A 20693-nucleotide genomic window follows, 5' to 3' on the forward strand; every position below is an offset into this window, starting at 1 on the left:
TTCTCTTAATTATAACATTCACCGCCACAGAACTAATTATAGTCTACATTCTATTTGAAGCCACATTAATCCCCACCCTCATTATTATCACTCGATGGGGTAATCAAACGGAGCGACTAAACGCTGGCCTATACTTTCTATTCTACACCTTGGTAGGCTCACTACCCCTCCTAGTCGCACTACTATACATCCAAAACACAACAGGGACTTTAAATTTCCTAATCATTCAATCATTCAACCACCTTCCTATGAATCCGAGCATCTTACCCACGATTCCGATATGACCAATTAATACACCTCTTATGAAAAAGCTTTCTACCCCTTACCCTAGCCCTATGTATATGACACGTCTCCCTACCCATCAGTACAGCAAGCATTCCACCTCAAACATAAGAAATATGGCTGACAAAAGAGTTACTTTGATAGAGTAAAACTTAGAGGTTCAAACCCTCTTATTTCTAGAATTATAGGAATCGAACCTAATCCTAAGAATCCAAAAATCCAAAAATCTTCGTGCTACCAATATTACACCACATTCTAAAGTAAGGTCAGCTAAATAAGCTATCGGGCCCATACCCCGAAAATGTTGGTTTATACCCTTCCCATACTAATCAAACCCCCTAGTTTTATTATCATTATATCAACCGTTATTTCAGGAACTATAATCGTAATAACAGCCTCCCATTGACTTACAGTCTGAATCGGCCTCGAAATAAACCTATTAGCCATTATTCCCATCCTCATAAAAAAATAATAGGAATCATCATCAACCTACTGCATTCAGGACAATGAACTGTATCAAAAGATCTCAACCCCATAGCATCTATCATAATAACAACCGCCTTAGCAATAAAACTAGGACTAGCCCCATTCCACTTCTGAGTGCCCGAAGTTACACAAGGAATCTCCATATCCTCAGGCCTAATCCTACTCACATGACAAAAAATTGCTCCACTATCAATCCTATACCAAATCTCACCCACCATCAATCCCAACCTACTCCTAACAATAGCCATCATATCAGTTATAGTCGGAGGCTGAGGAGGACTTAACCAAACCCAACTACGAAAAATTATGGCATATTCCTCAATTGCCCACATAGGCTGAATAGCAGCCATCATAATATATAGCCCCACAATAATAATTTTAAACCTGACCATCTACATCATCATAACACTAACCACCTTCATATTATTCATACACAACTCCACCACAACAACATCCTCCCTATCACAAACATGAAACAAAACACCCCTAATCACCTCATTTATCCTAGTACTAATAGTGTCTCTAGGCGGCCTTCCTCCACTCTCCGGCTTCATCCCAAAATGAATAATCATTCAGGAACTAACGAAAAACGAAATAATTATAATACCCACACTACTAGCTATAACAGCACTACTTAACCTGTACTTCTACATACGACTAACGTATACCACTGCACTGACTATATTCCCCTCAAACAACTGTATAAAAATAAAATGACGATTCGAGTGCACAGAAAAAACAATCCTTTTACCCCCCCCCCCCCCCGCCTTAGTTGTAATATCCACCATGCTACTACCACTCGCACCAATACTATCCATCCTAGATTAGAAGTTTAGGTTAAATTAGACCAAGAGCCTTCAAAGCTCTAAGTAAGCCCTAACAGACTTAACTTCTGCATACCAATTAATCCTAAGGACTGCAAGAATCTATCTTACATCAATTGATTGCAAATCAAACACTTTAATTAAGCTAAGCCCTTACTAGATTGGTGGGCCCCAACCCCACGAAATTTTAGTTAACAGCTAAATACCCTAGTCCACTGGCTTCAATCTACTTCTCCCGCCGTCTAGAAAAAAAAGGCGGGAGAAGCCCCGGCAGCGTCAAGCTGCTTCTTTGAATTTGCAATTCAATATGGCATTCACTGCAGGACTTGGTAAAAAGAGGACTGAACCTCTGTCTTTAGATTTACAGTCTAATGCTTACTCAGCCATTTTACCTATGTTCATAAACCGCTGACTATTGTCAACCAATCACAAAGATATTGGAACTCTTTACCTTCTATTTGGCGCCTGGGCCGGTATGGTAGGGACCGCTCTCAGTCTCTTAATCCGAGCCGAACTGGGTCAACCTGGCACGCTACTAGGGGACGACCAAATTTATAATGTAGTCGTCACCGCCCATGCCTTTGTAATAATCTTCTTTATAGTAATGCCTATTATGATTGGAGGATTCGGAAACTGATTGGTTCCACTAATAATTGGAGCCCCCGATATAGCATTCCCTCGAATGAATAATATGAGCTTCTGACTCCTTCCCCCGTCTTTCCTACTTTTGCTCGCATCATCTATGGTAGAGGCTGGAGCAGGGACTGGATGGACAGTATACCCACCTCTAGCCGGCAACCTAGCTCATGCAGGAGCATCCGTAGATCTAACTATTTTTTCACTACACCTAGCAGGTGTCTCCTCAATCTTAGGTGCTATTAATTTTATTACTACTATTATTAATATAAAACCCCCTGCTCTATCCCAATATCAAACACCCCTATTTGTCTGATCGGTTTTAATCACTGCTGTATTGCTACTTCTATCACTACCAGTTTTAGCAGCAGGCATCACTATACTGCTGACAGATCGAAATCTGAACACCACATTTTTTGACCCCGCCGGAGGAGGGGATCCTATCTTATATCAACACCTATTCTGATTTTTCGGTCACCCAGAAGTCTACATTTTAATTTTACCCGGGTTTGGAATAATTTCACATATTGTTACCTACTACTCAGGTAAAAAAGAACCTTTTGGCTACATGGGAATAGTCTGAGCTATAATATCAATTGGCTTTCTGGGCTTTATCGTATGAGCCCATCACATGTTTACTGTGGGGATAGATGTGGACACACGAGCATACTTTACATCAGCTACTATAATTATTGCTATTCCCACTGGGGTAAAAGTATTTAGCTGACTGGCCACTCTTCATGGAGGTAATATCAAATGGTCCCCTGCTATGCTATGAGCTCTGGGATTCATTTTCCTATTCACCGTAGGAGGCTTAACAGGAATTGTACTAGCAAATTCCTCATTAGATATTGTTCTTCACGACACATGCTACGTAGTAGCCCACTTCCACTATGTCTTGTCAATAGGAGCAGTATTTGCTCTCACAGGGAGGCTTCGTCCATTGGTTCCCCCTATTCGCAGGGTATACTCTCGATAATACTTGGGCAAAAATTCATTTTACGATTATGCTCGTAGGTGTCAATATAACGTTCTTCCCTCAGCACTTTCTAGGCCTGTCCGGAATGCCTCGACGTTATTCTGACTACCCAGACGCATATACAACTTGAAACACAATCTCCTCAATAGGCTCTTTTATTTCACTAACAGCAGTAATATGAATAGTTTTTATAGCGTGAGAAGCTTTTGCATCAAAGCGAGAAGTGGCCATAGTGGAACTAACCACAACTAATCTTGAATGGCTGCATGGATGTCCCCCTCCATATCACACATTTGAAGAGCCAACCTATGTGCTGTTAAAATAAGAAAGGAAGGAATCGAACCTCCTTAGACTGGTTTCAAGCCAACACCATAACCATTATGTCTTTCTCCATCAAGAAGTATTAGTAAAACAATTACATAACTTTGTCAGGGTTAAATTATAGGTTTAAGCCCTATGTACTTCCATGGCATACCCCTTCCAACTAGGTTTTCAAGATGCTACATCCCCCATCATAGAAGAGCTCCTACACTTCCATGATCACACACTAATAATTGTATTCCTAATTAGCTCCCTAGTCCTTTATATCATCTCACTAATACTAACAACCAAACTCACGCACACAAGCACAATGGATGCCCAAGAAGTAGAAACCATCTGAACCATTTTACCAGCTATCATCTTAATTCTCATTGCCCTACCCTCCTTACGAATTCTCTATATAATAGACGAGATTAATAGCCCCTCTCTTACTGTAAAGACCATGGGACATCAATGGTATTGAAGCTATGAATACACTGACTATGAAGACCTAAGCTTTGACTCCTATATAATTCCCACTCAAGAGCTAAAGCCCGGAGAACTCCGACTATTAGAAGTTGATAACCGAGTAGTACTACCAATAGAAGTGACCATTCGCGTGTTAATCTCATCAGAAGACGTACTACACTCATGAGCCGTCCCATCCCTGGGCCTAAAAACTGATGCTATTCCAGGCCGACTAAGCCAAACAACCCTAATGGGTACACGACCTGGACTCTATTATGGTCAGTGCTCAGAGATCTGCGGCTCAAACCACAGTTTTATGCCCATTGTTCTTGAACTAGTCCCATTATCATATTTTGAAAAATGATCTGCGTCTATACTGTAAATTCATTAAGAAGCTAAACTAGCGTTAACCTTTTAAGTTAAAAACTGGGAGTTTAAACCTCCCCTTAATGACATGCCACAGTTAGATACGTCAACCTGATTCATCACTATTATTTCAATAATTATAACACTGTTTATTATATTTCAACTAAAAATCTCAAAACACCTGTATCCTTCAAGCCCGGAACCCAAATCTACAGCTGCACTAAAACAGCCTAACCCTTGAGAAAAAAAGTGAACGAAAATCTATTCACCTCTTTCACTACCCCAACAATAATAGGATTGCCTGTTGTCGTATTAATTATTATGTTCCCCAGCATTCTATTCCCCTCACCTAACCGACTAATTAATAACCGTTTAGTCTCACTTCAACAGTGATTAGTACAACTAACATCAAAACAAATACTAGCCATTCACAATCACAAAGGACAAACTTGGGCCCTAATACTCATATCTCTCATTTTATTTATTGGATCAACAAACCTGTTAGGTCGACTGCCTCACTCATTTACTCCAACTACCCAATTATCAATAAACTTAGGAATAGCTATTCCCCTATGAGCCGGTACCGTAATCACCGGGTTTCGCCACAAAACTAAAGCGTCCCTGGCCCACTTTTCTACCACAAGGAACACCAATCCCCCTGATCCCTATGCTTGTAATTATTGAAACCATTAGCCTTTTTATCCAGCCCGTGGCTCTGGCCGTACGACTTACAGCTAACATTACTGCAGGCCACCTATTCATACACTTAATTGGAGGAGCTGCTCTGGCCCTAGCAAACATTAGTACCTCTGTTGCTTTAATTACCTTTATTATCCTCATCCTACTGACAATCCTTGAATTTGCTGTGGCTCTAATCCAAGCCTACGTCTTTACCCTACTTGTAAGCCTGTGTCTACATGACAATACTTAATGACCCATCAAACCCACGCATACCATATGGTTAACCCCAGTCCATGGCCACTTACGGGAGCCCTTTCAGCCCTACTGATAACTTCAGGTCTGGCCATATGATTTCACTACAAGTCAATACTATTATTGACCCTAGGTATAACCACTAACCTACTGACTATATATCAATGGTGACGAGACATTATTCGGGAAAGCACATTCCAAGGTCACCACACACCCATCGTTCAAAAAGGTCTCGGTCTCCGTTATGGAATAATTCTCTTTATCACCTCAGAAGTATTCTTCTTCGCAGGCTTTGTCTGGGCCTTCTACCACTCAAGTCTAGCCCCAACTCCTGAATTGGGAGGATGCTGACCACCAACAGGTATTATTGCCCTAAACCCCCTAGAAGTCCCACTACTCAATACCTCCGTACTTCTAGCTTCCGGAGTGTCAATCACCTGAGCTCACCATAGTTTAATAGAAGGGAATCGAAAACACATACTCCAAGCACTATTTATTACAATCTCCCTAGGAGTCTACTTCACCCTCCTCCAAGCCTCCGAATACTATGAAACATCATTCACAATCTCAGACGGAGTCTACGGATCCACCTTCTTCATGGCTACAGGATTCCACGGACTACACGTAATTATCGGCTCTACCTTCCTAATTGTATGCTTCTTGCGCCAACGAAAAGATCACTTCACATCGAGCCACCACTTTGGATTTGAAGCCGCTGCTTGATATTGACATTTCCTAGACGTGGTTTGACTATTCCTATACGTTTCTATTTATTGATGAGGATCCTATTCCTTTAGTATTAACAAGTACAGTTGACTTCCAATCAACCAGTTTCGGTATAATCCGAAAGGGAATAATAAACGTAATACTCGCCCTGCTCACCAATACACTTCTAGCCACACTACTTGCACTCATCGCATTCTGACTACCCCAACTAAATATCTATGCAGAAAAAGCAAGTCCTTATGAATGTGGATTTGACCCCATAGGATCCGCCCGCCTGCCTTTCTCTATAAAATTTTTCTTAGTAGCGATTACATTCTTGCTATTTGACCTAGAAATTGCACTACTACTCCCTCTTCCTTGGGCCTCACAAACAAACAAATTATCAACCATACTTACCATAGCTCTTCTACTAATCTCTCTATTAGCCGCAAGCCTAGCCTACGAATGAACCCAAAAAGGACTAGAGTGAACTGAATATGATAATTAGTTTAAACTAAAACAAATGATTTCGACTCATTAGATTGTAGCTTACCCTATAATTATCAGATGTCCATAGTCTATATTAATATCTTCCTGGCTTTCATCATGTCACTTATAGGACTACTGATGTACCGATCCCACCTAATATCTTCCCTCCTATGTCTAGAAGGCATAATACTATCCCTATTTATCATGATAACCGTGGCAATTCTAAATAATCACTTCACACTAGCTAGCATGACTCCTATCATCCTGCTCGTATTTGCAGCCTGCGAGGCGGCACTGGGCTTATCCCTACTAGTAATGGTATCAAACACATATGGCACCGACTATGTACAAAACTTAAACCTCCTACAATGCTAAAAATTATTGTCCCTACTGCCATACTCATACCGATAACATGACTATCAAAACCCAACATAATCTGAATTAACTCAACTACCTATAGCCTTCTGATCAGCCTTATTAGCCTCTCCTATTTAAATCAACTAGGCGACAACAGCCTAAATCTCTCATTACTATTTTTCTCAGACTCACTCTCTGCACCTCGACTAGTATTAACAACATGACTCCTACCACTGATGCTCATGGCTAGTCAATCACACCTGTCAAAAGAGACCTTAGCCCGAAAAAAACTATACATCACAATACTTATTATCTTACAACTTCTCTTAATTATAACATTCACCGCCACAGAACTAATTATAGTCTACATTCTATTTGAAGCCACATTAATCCCCACCCTCATTATTATCACTCGATGGGGTAATCAAACGGAGCGACTAAACGCTGGCCTATACTTTCTATTCTACACCTTGGTAGGCTCACTACCCCTCCTAGTCGCACTACTATACATCCAAAACACAACAGGGACTTTAAATTTCCTAATCATTCAATCATTCAACCACCTTCCTATGAATCCGAGCATCTTACCCACGATTCCGATATGACCAATTAATACACCTCTTATGAAAAAGCTTTCTACCCCTTACCCTAGCCCTATGTATATGACACGTCTCCCTACCCATCAGTACAGCAAGCATTCCACCTCAAACATAAGAAATATGGCTGACAAAAGAGTTACTTTGATAGAGTAAAACTTAGAGGTTCAAACCCTCTTATTTCTAGAATTATAGGAATCGAACCTAATCCTAAGAATCCAAAAATCCAAAAATCTTCGTGCTACCAATATTACACCACATTCTAAAGTAAGGTCAGCTAAATAAGCTATCGGGCCCATACCCCGAAAATGTTGGTTTATACCCTTCCCATACTAATCAAACCCCCTAGTTTTATTATCATTATATCAACCGTTATTTCAGGAACTATAATCGTAATAACAGCCTCCCATTGACTTACAGTCTGAATCGGCCTCGAAATAAACCTATTAGCCATTATTCCCATCCTCATAAAAAAATAATAGGAATCATCATCAACCTACTGCATTCAGGACAATGAACTGTATCAAAAGATCTCAACCCCATAGCATCTATCATAATAACAACCGCCTTAGCAATAAAACTAGGACTAGCCCCATTCCACTTCTGAGTGCCCGAAGTTACACAAGGAATCTCCATATCCTCAGGCCTAATCCTACTCACATGACAAAAAATTGCTCCACTATCAATCCTATACCAAATCTCACCCACCATCAATCCCAACCTACTCCTAACAATAGCCATCATATCAGTTATAGTCGGAGGCTGAGGAGGACTTAACCAAACCCAACTACGAAAAATTATGGCATATTCCTCAATTGCCCACATAGGCTGAATAGCAGCCATCATAATATATAGCCCCACAATAATAATTTTAAACCTGACCATCTACATCATCATAACACTAACCACCTTCATATTATTCATACACAACTCCACCACAACAACATCCTCCCTATCACAAACATGAAACAAAACACCCCTAATCACCTCATTTATCCTAGTACTAATAGTGTCTCTAGGCGGCCTTCCTCCACTCTCCGGCTTCATCCCAAAATGAATAATCATTCAGGAACTAACGAAAAACGAAATAATTATAATACCCACACTACTAGCTATAACAGCACTACTTAACCTGTACTTCTACATACGACTAACGTATACCACTGCACTGACTATATTCCCCTCAAACAACTGTATAAAAATAAAATGACGATTCGAGTGCACAGAAAAAACAATCCTTTTACCCCCCCCCCCCCCCCGCCTTAGTTGTAATATCCACCATGCTACTACCACTCGCACCAATACTATCCATCCTAGATTAGAAGTTTAGGTTAAATTAGACCAAGAGCCTTCAAAGCTCTAAGTAAGCCCTAACAGACTTAACTTCTGCATACCAATTAATCCTAAGGACTGCAAGAATCTATCTTACATCAATTGATTGCAAATCAAACACTTTAATTAAGCTAAGCCCTTACTAGATTGGTGGGCCCCAACCCCACGAAATTTTAGTTAACAGCTAAATACCCTAGTCCACTGGCTTCAATCTACTTCTCCCGCCGTCTAGAAAAAAAAGGCGGGAGAAGCCCCGGCAGCGTCAAGCTGCTTCTTTGAATTTGCAATTCAATATGGCATTCACTGCAGGACTTGGTAAAAAGAGGACTGAACCTCTGTCTTTAGATTTACAGTCTAATGCTTACTCAGCCATTTTACCTATGTTCATAAACCGCTGACTATTGTCAACCAATCACAAAGATATTGGAACTCTTTACCTTCTATTTGGCGCCTGGGCCGGTATGGTAGGGACCGCTCTCAGTCTCTTAATCCGAGCCGAACTGGGTCAACCTGGCACGCTACTAGGGGACGACCAAATTTATAATGTAGTCGTCACCGCCCATGCCTTTGTAATAATCTTCTTTATAGTAATGCCTATTATGATTGGAGGATTCGGAAACTGATTGGTTCCACTAATAATTGGAGCCCCCGATATAGCATTCCCTCGAATGAATAATATGAGCTTCTGACTCCTTCCCCCGTCTTTCCTACTTTTGCTCGCATCATCTATGGTAGAGGCTGGAGCAGGGACTGGATGGACAGTATACCCACCTCTAGCCGGCAACCTAGCTCATGCAGGAGCATCCGTAGATCTAACTATTTTTTCACTACACCTAGCAGGTGTCTCCTCAATCTTAGGTGCTATTAATTTTATTACTACTATTATTAATATAAAACCCCCTGCTCTATCCCAATATCAAACACCCCTATTTGTCTGATCGGTTTTAATCACTGCTGTATTGCTACTTCTATCACTACCAGTTTTAGCAGCAGGCATCACTATACTGCTGACAGATCGAAATCTGAACACCACATTTTTTGACCCCGCCGGAGGAGGGGATCCTATCTTATATCAACACCTATTCTGATTTTTCGGTCACCCAGAAGTCTACATTTTAATTTTACCCGGGTTTGGAATAATTTCACATATTGTTACCTACTACTCAGGTAAAAAAGAACCTTTTGGCTACATGGGAATAGTCTGAGCTATAATATCAATTGGCTTTCTGGGCTTTATCGTATGAGCCCATCACATGTTTACTGTGGGGATAGATGTGGACACACGAGCATACTTTACATCAGCTACTATAATTATTGCTATTCCCACTGGGGTAAAAGTATTTAGCTGACTGGCCACTCTTCATGGAGGTAATATCAAATGGTCCCCTGCTATGCTATGAGCTCTGGGATTCATTTTCCTATTCACCGTAGGAGGCTTAACAGGAATTGTACTAGCAAATTCCTCATTAGATATTGTTCTTCACGACACATGCTACGTAGTAGCCCACTTCCACTATGTCTTGTCAATAGGAGCAGTATTTGCTCTCACAGGGAGGCTTCGTCCATTGGTTCCCCCTATTCGCAGGGTATACTCTCGATAATACTTGGGCAAAAATTCATTTTACGATTATGCTCGTAGGTGTCAATATAACGTTCTTCCCTCAGCACTTTCTAGGCCTGTCCGGAATGCCTCGACGTTATTCTGACTACCCAGACGCATATACAACTTGAAACACAATCTCCTCAATAGGCTCTTTTATTTCACTAACAGCAGTAATATGAATAGTTTTTATAGCGTGAGAAGCTTTTGCATCAAAGCGAGAAGTGGCCATAGTGGAACTAACCACAACTAATCTTGAATGGCTGCATGGATGTCCCCCTCCATATCACACATTTGAAGAGCCAACCTATGTGCTGTTAAAATAAGAAAGGAAGGAATCGAACCTCCTTAGACTGGTTTCAAGCCAACACCATAACCATTATGTCTTTCTCCATCAAGAAGTATTAGTAAAACAATTACATAACTTTGTCAGGGTTAAATTATAGGTTTAAGCCCTATGTACTTCCATGGCATACCCCTTCCAACTAGGTTTTCAAGATGCTACATCCCCCATCATAGAAGAGCTCCTACACTTCCATGATCACACACTAATAATTGTATTCCTAATTAGCTCCCTAGTCCTTTATATCATCTCACTAATACTAACAACCAAACTCACGCACACAAGCACAATGGATGCCCAAGAAGTAGAAACCATCTGAACCATTTTACCAGCTATCATCTTAATTCTCATTGCCCTACCCTCCTTACGAATTCTCTATATAATAGACGAGATTAATAGCCCCTCTCTTACTGTAAAGACCATGGGACATCAATGGTATTGAAGCTATGAATACACTGACTATGAAGACCTAAGCTTTGACTCCTATATAATTCCCACTCAAGAGCTAAAGCCCGGAGAACTCCGACTATTAGAAGTTGATAACCGAGTAGTACTACCAATAGAAGTGACCATTCGCGTGTTAATCTCATCAGAAGACGTACTACACTCATGAGCCGTCCCATCCCTGGGCCTAAAAACTGATGCTATTCCAGGCCGACTAAGCCAAACAACCCTAATGGGTACACGACCTGGACTCTATTATGGTCAGTGCTCAGAGATCTGCGGCTCAAACCACAGTTTTATGCCCATTGTTCTTGAACTAGTCCCATTATCATATTTTGAAAAATGATCTGCGTCTATACTGTAAATTCATTAAGAAGCTAAACTAGCGTTAACCTTTTAAGTTAAAAACTGGGAGTTTAAACCTCCCCTTAATGACATGCCACAGTTAGATACGTCAACCTGATTCATCACTATTATTTCAATAATTATAACACTGTTTATTATATTTCAACTAAAAATCTCAAAACACCTGTATCCTTCAAGCCCGGAACCCAAATCTACAGCTGCACTAAAACAGCCTAACCCTTGAGAAAAAAAGTGAACGAAAATCTATTCACCTCTTTCACTACCCCAACAATAATAGGATTGCCTGTTGTCGTATTAATTATTATGTTCCCCAGCATTCTATTCCCCTCACCTAACCGACTAATTAATAACCGTTTAGTCTCACTTCAACAGTGATTAGTACAACTAACATCAAAACAAATACTAGCCATTCACAATCACAAAGGACAAACTTGGGCCCTAATACTCATATCTCTCATTTTATTTATTGGATCAACAAACCTGTTAGGTCGACTGCCTCACTCATTTACTCCAACTACCCAATTATCAATAAACTTAGGAATAGCTATTCCCCTATGAGCCGGTACCGTAATCACCGGGTTTCGCCACAAAACTAAAGCGTCCCTGGCCCACTTTTCTACCACAAGGAACACCAATCCCCCTGATCCCTATGCTTGTAATTATTGAAACCATTAGCCTTTTTATCCAGCCCGTGGCTCTGGCCGTACGACTTACAGCTAACATTACTGCAGGCCACCTATTCATACACTTAATTGGAGGAGCTGCTCTGGCCCTAGCAAACATTAGTACCTCTGTTGCTTTAATTACCTTTATTATCCTCATCCTACTGACAATCCTTGAATTTGCTGTGGCTCTAATCCAAGCCTACGTCTTTACCCTACTTGTAAGCCTGTGTCTACATGACAATACTTAATGACCCATCAAACCCACGCATACCATATGGTTAACCCCAGTCCATGGCCACTTACGGGAGCCCTTTCAGCCCTACTGATAACTTCAGGTCTGGCCATATGATTTCACTACAAGTCAATACTATTATTGACCCTAGGTATAACCACTAACCTACTGACTATATATCAATGGTGACGAGACATTATTCGGGAAAGCACATTCCAAGGTCACCACACACCCATCGTTCAAAAAGGTCTCGGTCTCCGTTATGGAATAATTCTCTTTATCACCTCAGAAGTATTCTTCTTCGCAGGCTTTGTCTGGGCCTTCTACCACTCAAGTCTAGCCCCAACTCCTGAATTGGGAGGATGCTGACCACCAACAGGTATTATTGCCCTAAACCCCCTAGAAGTCCCACTACTCAATACCTCCGTACTTCTAGCTTCCGGAGTGTCAATCACCTGAGCTCACCATAGTTTAATAGAAGGGAATCGAAAACACATACTCCAAGCACTATTTATTACAATCTCCCTAGGAGTCTACTTCACCCTCCTCCAAGCCTCCGAATACTATGAAACATCATTCACAATCTCAGACGGAGTCTACGGATCCACCTTCTTCATGGCTACAGGATTCCACGGACTACACGTAATTATCGGCTCTACCTTCCTAATTGTATGCTTCTTGCGCCAACGAAAAGATCACTTCACATCGAGCCACCACTTTGGATTTGAAGCCGCTGCTTGATATTGACATTTCCTAGACGTGGTTTGACTATTCCTATACGTTTCTATTTATTGATGAGGATCCTATTCCTTTAGTATTAACAAGTACAGTTGACTTCCAATCAACCAGTTTCGGTATAATCCGAAAGGGAATAATAAACGTAATACTCGCCCTGCTCACCAATACACTTCTAGCCACACTACTTGCACTCATCGCATTCTGACTACCCCAACTAAATATCTATGCAGAAAAAGCAAGTCCTTATGAATGTGGATTTGACCCCATAGGATCCGCCCGCCTGCCTTTCTCTATAAAATTTTTCTTAGTAGCGATTACATTCTTGCTATTTGACCTAGAAATTGCACTACTACTCCCTCTTCCTTGGGCCTCACAAACAAACAAATTATCAACCATACTTACCATAGCTCTTCTACTAATCTCTCTATTAGCCGCAAGCCTAGCCTACGAATGAACCCAAAAAGGACTAGAGTGAACTGAATATGATAATTAGTTTAAACTAAAACAAATGATTTCGACTCATTAGATTGTAGCTTACCCTATAATTATCAGATGTCCATAGTCTATATTAATATCTTCCTGGCTTTCATCATGTCACTTATAGGACTACTGATGTACCGATCCCACCTAATATCTTCCCTCCTATGTCTAGAAGGCATAATACTATCCCTATTTATCATGATAACCGTGGCAATTCTAAATAATCACTTCACACTAGCTAGCATGACTCCTATCATCCTGCTCGTATTTGCAGCCTGCGAGGCGGCACTGGGCTTATCCCTACTAGTAATGGTATCAAACACATATGGCACCGACTATGTACAAAACTTAAACCTCCTACAATGCTAAAAATTATTGTCCCTACTGCCATACTCATACCGATAACATGACTATCAAAACCCAACATAATCTGAATTAACTCAACTACCTATAGCCTTCTGATCAGCCTTATTAGCCTCTCCTATTTAAATCAACTAGGCGACAACAGCCTAAATCTCTCATTACTATTTTTCTCAGACTCACTCTCTGCACCTCGACTAGTATTAACAACATGACTCCTACCACTGATGCTCATGGCTAGTCAATCACACCTGTCAAAAGAGACCTTAGCCCGAAAAAAACTATACATCACAATACTTATTATCTTACAACTTCTCTTAATTATAACATTCACCGCCACAGAACTAATTATAGTCTACATTCTATTTGAAGCCACATTAATCCCCACCCTCATTATTATCACTCGATGGGGTAATCAAACGGAGCGACTAAACGCTGGCCTATACTTTCTATTCTACACCTTGGTAGGCTCACTACCCCTCCTAGTCGCACTACTATACATCCAAAACACAACAGGGACTTTAAATTTCCTAATCATTCAATCATTCAACCACCTTCCTATGAATCCGAGCATCTTACCCACGATTCCGATATGACCAATTAATACACCTCTTATGAAAAAGCTTTCTACCCCTTACCCTAGCCCTATGTATATGACACGTCTCCCTACCCATCAGTACAGCAAGCATTCCACCTCAAACATAAGAAATATGGCTGACAAAAGAGTTACTTTGATAGAGTAAAACTTAGAGGTTCAAACCCTCTTATTTCTAGAATTATAGGAATCGAACCTAATCCTAAGAATCCAAAAATCCAAAAATCTTCGTGCTACCAATATTACACCACATTCTAAAGTAAGGTCAGCTAAATAAGCTATCGGGCCCATACCCCGAAAATGTTGGTTTATACCCTTCCCATACTAATCAAACCCCCTAGTTTTATTATCATTATATCAACCGTTATTTCAGGAACTATAATCGTAATAACAGCCTCCCATTGACTTACAGTCTGAATCGGCCTCGAAATAAACCTATTAGCCATTATTCCCATCCTCATAAAAAAATAATAGGAATCATCATCAACCTACTGCATTCAGGACAATGAACTGTATCAAAAGATCTCAACCCCATAGCATCTATCATAATAACAACCGCCTTAGCAATAAAACTAGGACTAGCCCCATTCCACTTCTGAGTGCCCGAAGTTACACAAGGAATCTCCATATCCTCAGGCCTAATCCTACTCACATGACAAAAAATTGCTCCACTATCAATCCTATACCAAATCTCACCCACCATCAATCCCAACCTACTCCTAACAATAGCCATCATATCAGTTATAGTCGGAGGCTGAGGAGGACTTAACCAAACCCAACTACGAAAAATTATGGCATATTCCTCAATTGCCCACATAGGCTGAATAGCAGCCATCATAATATATAGCCCCACAATAATAATTTTAAACCTGACCATCTACATCATCATAACACTAACCACCTTCATATTATTCATACACAACTCCACCACAACAACATCCTCCCTATCACAAACATGAAACAAAACACCCCTAATCACCTCATTTATCCTAGTACTAATAGTGTCTCTAGGCGGCCTTCCTCCACTCTCCGGCTTCATCCCAAAATGAATAATCATTCAGGAACTAACGAAAAACGAAATAATTATAATACCCACACTACTAGCTATAACAGCACTACTTAACCTGTACTTCTACATACGACTAACGTATACCACTGCACTGACTATATTCCCCTCAAACAACTGTATAAAAATAAAATGACGATTCGAGTGCACAGAAAAAACAATCCTTTTACCCCCCCCCCCCCCCGCCTTAGTTGTAATATCCACCATGCTACTACCACTCGCACCAATACTATCCATCCTAGATTAGAAGTTTAGGTTAAATTAGACCAAGAGCCTTCAAAGCTCTAAGTAAGCCCTAACAGACTTAACTTCTGCATACCAATTAATCCTAAGGACTGCAAGAATCTATCTTACATCAATTGATTGCAAATCAAACACTTTAATTAAGCTAAGCCCTTACTAGATTGGTGGGCCCCAACCCCACGAAATTTTAGTTAACAGCTAAATACCCTAGTCCACTGGCTTCAATCTACTTCTCCCGCCGTCTAGAAAAAAAAGGCGGGAGAAGCCCCGGCAGCGTCAAGCTGCTTCTTTGAATTTGCAATTCAATATGGCATTCACTGCAGGACTTGGTAAAAAGAGGACTGAACCTCTGTCTTTAGATTTACAGTCTAATGCTTACTCAGCCATTTTACCTATGTTCATAAACCGCTGACTATTGTCAACCAATCACAAAGATATTGGAACTCTTTACCTTCTATTTGGCGCCTGGGCCGGTATGGTAGGGACCGCTCTCAGTCTCTTAATCCGAGCCGAACTGGGTCAACCTGGCACGCTACTAGGGGACGACCAAATTTATAATGTAGTCGTCACCGCCCATGCCTTTGTAATAATCTTCTTTATAGTAATGCCTATTATGATTGGAGGATTCGGAAACTGATTGGTTCCACTAATAATTGGAGCCCCCGATATAGCATTCCCTCGAATGAATAATATGAGCTTCTGACTCCTTCCCCCGTCTTTCCTACTTTTGCTCGCATCATCTATGGTAGAGGCTGGAGCAGGGACTGGATGGACAGTATACCCACCTCTAGCCGGCAACCTAGCTCATGCAGGAGCATCCGTAGATCTAACTATTTTTTCACTACACCTAGCAGGTGTCTCCTCAATCTTAGGTGCTATTAATTTTATTACTACTATTATTAATATAAAACCCCCTGCTCTATCCCAATATCAAACACCCCTATTTGTCTGATCGGTTTTAATCACTGCTGTATTGCTACTTCTATCACTACCAGTTTTAGCAGCAGGCATCACTATACTGCTGACAGATCGAAATCTGAACACCACATTTTTTGACCCCGCCGGAGGAGGGGATCCTATCTTATATCAACACCTATTCTGATTTTTCGGTCACCCAGAAGTCTACATTTTAATTTTACCCGGGTTTGGAATAATTTCACATATTGTTACCTACTACTCAGGTAAAAAAGAACCTTTTGGCTACATGGGAATAGTCTGAGCTATAATATCAATTGGCTTTCTGGGCTTTATCGTATGAGCCCATCACATGTTTACTGTGGGGATAGATGTGGACACACGAGCATACTTTACATCAGCTACTATAATTATTGCTATTCCCACTGGGGTAAAAGTATTTAGCTGACTGGCCACTCTTCATGGAGGTAATATCAAATGGTCCCCTGCTATGCTATGAGCTCTGGGATTCATTTTCCTATTCACCGTAGGAGGCTTAACAGGAATTGTACTAGCAAATTCCTCATTAGATATTGTTCTTCACGACACATGCTACGTAGTAGCCCACTTCCACTATGTCTTGTCAATAGGAGCAGTATTTGCTCTCACAGGGAGGCTTCGTCCATTGGTTCCCCCTATTCGCAGGGTATACTCTCGATAATACTTGGGCAAAAATTCATTTTACGATTATGCTCGTAGGTGTCAATATAACGTTCTTCCCTCAGCACTTTCTAGGCCTGTCCGGAATGCCTCGACGTTATTCTGACTACCCAGACGCATATACAACTTGAAACACAATCTCCTCAATAGGCTCTTTTATTTCACTAACAGCAGTAATATGAATAGTTTTTATAGCGTGAGAAGCTTTTGCATCAAAGCGAGAAGTGGCCATAGTGGAACTAACCACAACTAATCTTGAATGGCTGCATGGATGTCCCCCTCCATATCACACATTTGAAGAGCCAACCTATGTGCTGTTAAAATAAGAAAGGAAGGAATCGAACCTCCTTAGACTGGTTTCAAGCCAACACCATAACCATTATGTCTTTCTCCATCAAGAAGTATTAGTAAAACAATTACATAACTTTGTCAGGGTTAAATTATAGGTTTAAGCCCTATGTACTTCCATGGCATACCCCTTCCAACTAGGTTTTCAAGATGCTACATCCCCCATCATAGAAGAGCTCCTACACTTCCATGATCACACACTAATAATTGTATTCCTAATTAGCTCCCTAGTCCTTTATATCATCTCACTAATACTAACAACCAAACTCACGCACACAAGCACAATGGATGCCCAAGAAGTAGAAACCATCTGAACCATTTTACCAGCTATCATCTTAATTCTCATTGCCCTACCCTCCTTACGAATTCTCTATATAATAGACGAGATTAATAGCCCCTCTCTTACTGTAAAGACCATGGGACATCAATGGTATTGAAGCTATGAATACACTGACTATGAAGACCTAAGCTTTGACTCCTATATAATTCCCACTCAAGAGCTAAAGCCCGGAGAACTCCGACTATTAGAAGTTGATAACCGAGTAGTACTACCAATAGAAGTGACCATTCGCGTGTTAATCTCATCAGAAGACGTACTACACTCATGAGCCGTCCCATCCCTGGGCCTAAAAACTGATGCTATTCCAGGCCGACTAAGCCAAACAACCCTAATGGGTACACGACCTGGACTCTATTATGGTCAGTGCTCAGAGATCTGCGGCTCAAACCACAGTTTTATGCCCATTGTTCTTGAACTAGTCCCATTATCATATTTTGAAAAATGATCTGCGTCTATACTGTAAATTCATTAAGAAGCTAAACTAGCGTTAACCTTTTAAGTTAAAAACTGGGAGTTTAAACCTCCCCTTAATGACATGCCACAGTTAGATACGTCAACCTGATTCATCACTATTATTTCAATAATTATAACACTGTTTATTATATTTCAACTAAAAATCTCAAAACACCTGTATCCTTCAAGCCCGGAACCCAAATCTACAGCTGCACTAAAACAGCCTAACCCTTGAGAAAAAAAGTGAACGAAAATCTATTCACCTCTTTCACTACCCCAACAATAATAGGATTGCCTGTTGTCGTATTAATTATTATGTTCCCCAGCATTCTATTCCCCTCACCTAACCGACTAATTAATAACCGTTTAGTCTCACTTCAACAGTGATTAGTACAACTAACATCAAAACAAATACTAGCCATTCACAATCACAAAGGACAAACTTGGGCCCTAATACTCATATCTCTCATTTTATTTATTGGATCAACAAACCTGTTAGGTCGACTGCCTCACTCATTTACTCCAACTACCCAATTATCAATAAACTTAGGAATAGCTATTCCCCTATGAGCCGGTACCGTAATCACCGGGTTTCGCCACAAAACTAAAGCGTCCCTGGCCCACTTTTCTACCACAAGGAACACCAATCCCCCTGATCCCTATGCTTGTAATTATTGAAACCATTAGCCTTTTTATCCAGCCCGTGGCTCTGGCCGTACGACTTACAGCTAACATTACTGCAGGCCACCTATTCATACACTTAATTGGAGGAGCTGCTCTGGCCCTAGCAAACATTAGTACCTCTGTTGCTTTAATTACCTTTATTATCCTCATCCTACTGACAATCCTTGAATTTGCTGTGGCTCTAATCCAAGCCTACGTCTTTACCCTACTTGTAAGCCTGTGTCTACATGACAATACTTAATGACCCATCAAACCCACGCATACCATATGGTTAACCCCAGTCCATGGCCACTTACGGGAGCCCTTTCAGCCCTACTGATAACTTCAGGTCTGGCCATATGATTTCACTACAAGTCAATACTATTATTGACCCTAGGTATAACCACTAACCTACTGACTATATATCAATGGTGACGAGACATTATTCGGGAAAGCACATTCCAAGGTCACCACACACCCATCGTTCAAAAAGGTCTCGGTCTCCGTTATGGAATAATTCTCTTTATCACCTCAGAAGTATTCTTCTTCGCAGGCTTTGTCTGGGCCTTCTACCACTCAAGTCTAGCCCCAACTCCTGAATTGGGAGGATGCTGACCACCAACAGGTATTATTGCCCTAAACCCCCTAGAAGTCCCACTACTCAATACCTCCGTACTTCTAGCTTCCGGAGTGTCAATCACCTGAGCTCACCATAGTTTAATAGAAGGGAATCGAAAACACATACTCCAAGCACTATTTATTACAATCTCCCTAGGAGTCTACTTCACCCTCCTCCAAGCCTCCGAATACTATGAAACATCATTCACAATCTCAGACGGAGTCTACGGATCCACCTTCTTCATGGCTACAGGATTCCACGGACTACACGTAATTATCGGCTCTACCTTCCTAATTGTATGCTTCTTGCGCCAACGAAAAGATCACTTCACATCGAGCCACCACTTTGGATTTGAAGCCGCTGCTTGATATTGACATTTCCTAGACGTGGTTTGACTATTCCTATACGTTTCTATTTATTGATGAGGATCCTATTCCTTTAGTATTAACAAGTACAGTTGACTTCCAATCAACCAGTTTCGGTATAATCCGAAAGGGAATAATAAACGTAATACTCGCCCTGCTCACCAATACACTTCTAGCCACACTACTTGCACTCATCGCATTCTGACTACCCCAACTAAATATCTATGCAGAAAAAGCAAGTCCTTATGAATGTGGATTTGACCCCATAGGATCCGCCCGCCTGCCTTTCTCTATAAAATTTTTCTTAGTAGCGATTACATTCTTGCTATTTGACCTAGAAATTGCACTACTACTCCCTCTTCCTTGGGCCTCACAAACAAACAAATTATCAACCATACTTACCATA

General features: G+C 40.9%; 3 pseudogenes; all 3 read left to right on the plus strand.

Annotated features, from left to right (window-relative positions):
• The first annotated feature begins 1572 nt into the window (after positions 1–1572).
• LOC122210515 lies at positions 1573–3601 on the plus strand (annotated as a pseudogene).
• Positions 3602–8719: 5118 nt separating this feature from the next.
• On the plus strand, positions 8720–10748 carry LOC122210516 (annotated as a pseudogene).
• Positions 10749–15865: 5117 nt separating this feature from the next.
• On the plus strand, positions 15866–17894 carry LOC122210517 (annotated as a pseudogene).
• Positions 17895–20693: the final 2799 nt, after the last annotated feature.

Source organism: Panthera leo, chromosome F2 (assembly GCF_018350215.1).
Source record: "Panthera leo isolate Ple1 chromosome F2, P.leo_Ple1_pat1.1, whole genome shotgun sequence".
Classification (NCBI taxonomy): Eukaryota; Metazoa; Chordata; class Mammalia; order Carnivora; family Felidae; genus Panthera; species Panthera leo.